Source organism: Euphorbia lathyris, chromosome 3 (genome assembly GCF_963576675.1).
Source record: "Euphorbia lathyris chromosome 3, ddEupLath1.1, whole genome shotgun sequence".
Taxonomy (NCBI): Eukaryota; Viridiplantae; Streptophyta; class Magnoliopsida; order Malpighiales; family Euphorbiaceae; genus Euphorbia; species Euphorbia lathyris.
Genome location: NC_088912.1, coordinates 15,161,106 through 15,167,939, shown reverse-complemented (window position 1 = coordinate 15,167,939; position 6,834 = coordinate 15,161,106). Strand labels below are relative to the sequence as shown.

The 6,834-nt window shown below is 33.7% G+C and overlaps 1 non-coding gene across 1 annotated transcript; it reads left to right on the top strand.

The window, feature by feature from the left end:
- Positions 1–2,549: 2,549 nt before the first annotated feature.
- On the top strand, positions 2,550–2,656 carry LOC136225101 (small nucleolar RNA R71). The gene has a single exon (XR_010686838.1). It is a non-coding gene; the product is annotated as a small nucleolar RNA R71 (small nucleolar RNA).
- Positions 2,657–6,834: the final 4,178 nt, after the last annotated feature.

Sequence of the window (6,834 nt, the reverse complement as noted above, 5' to 3'; positions counted from 1 at the left end):
AAAACTTTATCCAAATTTTGTAGGCATGAATCAAAAGAATCTCCATAAACGGAAAAATCATCCATAAAAACTTCCATGATATCTTCAATGAAATCATTAAAAATTGTAGTCATACAACGTTGAAATGTTGCTGATGCGTTATATACACCAAAGAGAATTCTCCTATATGCAAATGTTCCATAAGGACACGTGAAGGTTGTTTTGTCTTGGTCATCCGGGTAAATATATATTTGAAAGAATCCGGAGTAACCGTCTAGAAAACAATAAAAAACATGACCAGCTATCCTTTCGATCATTTGATCAATGAAAGGAAGAGGAAAATGATCTTTCCTAGTTGCTTTATTAAGGTTCCTGTAATCTATACAAACCCTCCAACGGGTGGTGGTTCGTGTAGGTATTAATTCACCTTCGTCATTCCTTACAACAGTGATACCTCCCTTTTTGGGTACACAATGGATTGGACTAACCCATTCACTATCCGAAATAGGATAAATGATTCCATTGTCTAGAAGTTTAGTAATCTCATTTTTGACCACTTCTTTCATATTCGGATTGAGGCGTCTTTGCCTATCCGCTTTGGGTGGCTTATCTTTTTCTAAGTGAATTCTGTGCATTACAATACTAGGATTAATTCCTTTTAAGTCTGAAATTTGTCATCCCATACTTCCTATTCTATTTCTAACAACTTCCTTTAATTTTTCTTCTTGAACCTGTGTTAGTTTGTTAGAGATAATTATAGGTAGAGAATCGCCTTCGCCTAAGAAAGCGTACCTCAAATGGTTTGGTAATTCTTTAAGTTCTAATTTAGGTGGAACTATAATTGAAGGCGAAACTGGTCCATCTTCTCGAATCAAAGGCTCTGGGTCCTTACCTTCTAATTCTTCACTCATTATAAGTTCTATAATTTCTTCTTTTTGAACAATGTCATTTACACATTCTTCAACTAAATCAAGTTTCATACAAGCGAAATCCTCCATAGGATATTTCATTGCTTGGTTCATATCAAACTCGATCTTATCGTCTCCTATTCGTAAAACTACTTTCCCTTCCGACACATCAACTAGATCACATCCCGTGTTCATGAACGGTCTACCAAAGATTAGCGGACAATTAACGTCATAAGCAAAATCTAATATAAAGAAATCGGTAGGAAAAATAAATTTGTCGACTTTAACTAAAACATCCTTGATAATATCATGTGGTCTTTTAGTGGTTTGGTCCGCTAATTGCAAAACCATATTGGTACGTTTGATATCTTCTTCTAAGCCTAACTTATTAAAAATTGATAACGGCATCAAGTTTATGCTAGCTCCTAAATCACAAAGACAACTTGGGAATTCAATATCTCCCAACTTACACGGAATAGTAAAACATCCGGGATCTTTGAGTTTAGTGGGCAAATTACTTGACACAATTGAACTACAATCTTCAGTTAGCGAAATGGATGAAATTCCTTCCTAACTGATTTTCTTAGAAATTAAATCTTTTAGGAACTTACCATAATTGGGAATTTGCGTAATTGCATCCATAAACGTCAAATTAATATGTAAATTTTTAAGTTTGTCTAAAAATGTTAAAAGTTGTTTGTCACAGTCCTTATTGCGGACTTTGTGTGGAAAAGGTGGTTTGGGTACAAAAGTTTTTGTACTTGAGTCGATTGGTGTATCTTTTTGATTTAACATATCTTCTTTGGATTTTGGTAAATCAGTTCCTGGTAAAGTTGAATTTCCGGGCATTTCCGGACCTAAGTAATTTTTCCCTGAACGAAGAGTGATATCCTTTACATGCTCTTTCGGATTTTCTTCCGTATGGCTGGGAAGACTTCCCTCTTTGCGGGATGGAATTGATTTAGCGAGTTGTCCAAGTTGAACCTCCAAATTATGGATGCTAGATAATTGGTTTTTAATAAGCTGATCGAATTTATTCTCGATCCGTTTAAAACCATCGTCGTGATTACTTATTTTTCCGCTCATAGCATCTATAAATTTGTCGATTTTAGAAGATAAAGTGCTAATCGTATCTCTTGATTGATTTTGATAATTAGTGGTACAATTTTGATTAGCATTGACATTATTATTATTATCTCTCCAATTAAAGTTAGGATGATTTCTCCATCCAGGATTATATGTATTGGAATAAGGGTTATTAGTTTGGTTTTGCCCTTGGACAAAATTTACTTGTTCAATTTCGCTTATACCTTCATAATCTACATCCGTTTGGATTGGAATGGCTTACCATTAGGATCGCACGGTGCCATAAACCTATCAATTTTGTGCAATAAGGCAGAAAATTAGGCTTGCAACATCATAACTGGATCGAGATTCACTATACCTTTAACTGATGACGTAGTTGAGGATGATGGTTTCGCCATTGGTACGTGTCCACGCTCCGCGGGCCACATACTGCTGTTGATTGCCATTTTCTCCAAAAGTTCTCTTGCTTGGACCGATGTTTTCTTCATGAATAACCCTCCGGACATAGCATCCAATGAACCTCTAGTTGTAGGATTTAATCCATTATAAAATGTTTGCATTAAAAGTTCAGCGGGCAATTGGTGGTGTGGGCATAAACGTTGAAGTTCTTTAAAATGTTCCCAAGCCTCATAAAGAGTTTCATTATCATTTTGAGAAAAAGATGTTAACTCTTTTATGACTCTTGCAGTTTTTGCTAAAGGAAATTTTTTTGATAAAAATGCTTGGGCTAATTGCTCCCAAGTTTCAAATGTTGCGGCTGGCATAGAAGTTAACCATTCTTTGGCTCGATCATTCAAAGTAAAAGGAAAAAGGCGAAGGTTGATTGCTTGGTATTTTAAAAGTGTCACAAATTTCTAAGAAATTTGTCAAATGAGTGTTAGGATTTTCGTTATGTAACCCGTAAAATGTTACGTTATTTTGTAACATATTAAGCAATGCTGACTTAATCTCAAATTGATTTGCATTTATTTGGGGTCTAACTATGCTGTTTGTTACACCGGCCACTCCTGGCCTAGCGTAATCCATGAGTGTAGCCATAATTTTCGGCTCACTAACTCTAGTTTTTATTGGAGTTTTGTTTTTCTTTTTCTTGTCTTTCTTGTTCTTTTTAAGAGTCTTTTCAATTTCTAGGTCAATAGGGTCTGGTGGCGTGCCCGAACTTCGAGAACTGCGCATGAACTTGAAATTTTGCACGAACCGAAACTACCTTCGAAACTGAATTTGAAAAATAAATATTTTAGTAACTTAAAATAAATAAAATATAAAATTTTGAATAAATATAAATAAACCTAGATTCGAAATAAAATACGAAAAATCTAAATTTTTGTCAAAAAATTTGGCGATCCCCGGCAACGGCGCCAAAAACTTGTTGAGCGATTTCCGCAAGTGCACGGTATACGCTTGTAGTAATAAAAGATATCGATCCCACAGGGAACGCTTTTTAACAAAAACTTATTTTGAATCAGTTAAATTTACTTTTAAGGTTTATAATATGTAAAATCGTTTAATTGGATTGGGTTTTGAAATTGCTAGAATAAGAATTAGATTAGAGTATAACAAATGTTAGAAAATACTTCTGATTTAGGGGTAAATTTACAAAACAGGAATGTTTAGTTCTTTTAGAAAAGTAAACAAATGTATTTGTTTGCATTAAACAAAGTAAACAATTTTAAACTTTGCATAAATTAAAACAATGAAATAAATGACGGTTCTTCTAATTTTAGGGCTTTATTAGATGAAATATAAATTTGATACAAGTTTACAGAGAACAAGGAGCATGAAAACATTCGACGGCGTGCAAGTGAACGGGTTGTCAATCCTTTCTTTGGGTTTCGTTTAGAGTTTGTCAGACTCAGGGGCAGATTCTCTACTCAATCTTCTCGCTGTAACTTCATAATAGGGATGCGGTCGGCCTTTACCAAAATGTAAACTAATATGAACAAATCTAAATGCTACTGTGTTTGTAATTATTGAATAAACAATGTGTGTACATCATATTGCTTTTTACAGAAAATGAAATCTAGATTCTGAATCACTTGACTCGGAATTTCTGCATTAATTCTATACTAATCTCTTTCTTCTATCTATCCTCAACTCTCCACCAACTCTTTATTTATAGATGTTGAAGAGTCGTGGTTGAAGTGTCGTGTCTGTTGTGAAGGATCGTATCCTCTGCGAAGAGATGTCTTTATCCACCCGAACGAACGCGTTTTGTCGAAAACGAAAGTGTGCGAATGGCTCTCTAGGTTTTGCTGAACTTACCGAGAATAATTAATTCTCGGCCGAGAATGGGGGAGCAATTAATTGGTCTTCGGACGAAAGGAAGGGGCGCTGGACAACGCGTGTCGCGATCGAGAATTTGAGATTCTCGGTCGCGGCTTCTCAAAGTCTCTACCGAGAATTTGGTTTCCTTAACCGAGAATTTGGCATTTTCTTCTGTTTCTGACTTTGTCCTCGTTTTGGTGTAATTGATCTTCGTCGTTTTTGAGTCCTTTTGTAGGGCTTTTATTCTGTTTTTAACCTCTTTCGTCCCTATTTGGATTTTACCAAATATTTAGGTACCTTATAAGAAAGAAACATATTCAAATATAAAAGTATTCTAAACAGGTATAAATAGCACAAATTCATAACAAAACTGATGTAAATACTAATGATATTTTAGGTATATTTTGGGCTTAACAAATATATGTTGCATTTGCATAAAACAAGTGTTGCATTTATAAATTATTCTTATTCATTGCATAAAAAATTATTCGTTGCATTTATTCGTATGTGTATAAATGATATATGTATATCTCCTCCCACACTTAAATTGGACCATGTCCTCATTGGTGCAAAAATAAGGATATAACATGAAAAATTAGCACGAAAGAAAGCATACGAAATAATAGAGAAATTTAGCAAATGAAAAGCATCCAACATAAAATTAAAATTGTACCAAACGTAATAAAAAAATAACATAAGAGATAAATGAGTTGAGAAAAGATAAGATAAACCCTAATTTTTGTGAAGGGGAATCCGGTGGGGAAGGCGTAGGCACGACTCCTTGACGACGGAAAAATGATAATAACCGGCATCAAGTGGACGTACGATCTCTCCGCAAAGTATGGATAGTTGCATCCACCGCGTTTAATCGTGAACTCATCTCTTGGTTGATTCCAACAATATCATCTAACCGCAAATTCATTTGATGGTTATGTGCATTAATATGGTTCAAAATTGGTGGCAAATTAACTTGATTATCATTGTGCTCGTCACCAACATGCCCTTGTGCTTATGCTCGTGGCTCAATATTCTTCTCTTCCGCACCTTCTTCTTCATCTTCATGCATATTGTCATCCTCACCAAAATGTGTCTGCTCATTACCACCCTCTTTAATACCATTATAATGTGAACTTGGAATACCAACATCGAACTTGCAAAATTAGCCAACAGTGGCTAACCATTAAATGAATGTGTAAAATTGCGGTATAATCCAACATCGGAAAGCAGTCCAACATTAATCTACCACGAAATCCTTGAAGATGTAATCAAAATGAACAAATAAATCCTGACTGCAACTCCTTTACCCTTTTTTTTAACATGCCCAAAAAGAAAATAGGATAAAAATTCATTGGAATGGAAAGTACTATTATCCCTAATGAGTTTGCTAGAAGTGGGTGTGGAATAAAAATCAACTAATCGAGGAAAAATATGGCCAAACCGGATTGGTTTGAAAATTGATGGCTTAACAATAAACTAATTTGTATGATATCCAAACTAAATACGCATCTCGTCAACCCCAACTTCATAAATTGGAACCGAGTTCCTAAATGTAATCCTCTCATTCCTTTGTAGCATCGGAAAGAGCGATCTTCTTATGTCTAGGCATTTGGAGGGTTAGGCTATGGAGGTTGTGGTTGGGAAAGAAGTATATTGGGTAGGTAAAAATTTGGTAAAAGTAAAGGTGATATGGTGTGGAATTAATTGTATTGGGAAGAGTTTGGAATGTGTAATTGGGAAAAATAGGAGGCGATGTAAGGTTTGTGTAAGGGATAGGTATATATAGGTATGAATTTAGGTGTTTAGGAGTTTTAGTGTAGGAATAGGAAAAAGGGTAATTTGTGTGCAAAATTCGAATCTCCCCTTGTGTACAGGTCGCGTATCGCGAAAAAAAGAACTCTGTTTTGATAAAATTCATGTGCAAATATGTCCTATAAATGAAAACATGTATACCTGAAACTGAAAAACACAAAATAAAACATTAAATGCAAGGAAAACCAAAGGTTTAGCCTAAGTTTAAATGAAGAAGCAGGGAATGGAAATTAATCTTCTAAGAGATAATGAACGTAAGTTCATGTAGGTTTTTATTCATGCTTAAAACTTAAACATGAACCTTATTCAAATTAAAGCAGCATTCAAATAAAGAAACATTTACAGATTCATATGAAAAATTGTATGTTTTATTTTAATAAGTTCATACTGATATATGCAATAATCAACATGATATAAGTTTATAATTTCATAATTAAAATTAAACTCAATGATTGCATGAAAATGAAAATTTATTATTATTTTCAATAGTTAATAATGATCATAACTTATTAGCATTGAAGATATAAATGAACAGATTCATTTGCTAATAGTTTATAAATTTTAACAGACATAAACCAGAACATAAGATTAAAGTATGAAAATGAAACAAAGTTTTATTGCATAACACATATTTGCATAAATGAATATTAACATATGTACAAGAAAGATTAAAAACAAACCTATATACAAAAACAAACAAATGAAAATTAAACAAATCAAATTATTAATCACTTATTCATATTAAATTTGAAGCATTGAAACTTATGCAGATTAATGAAATGATATA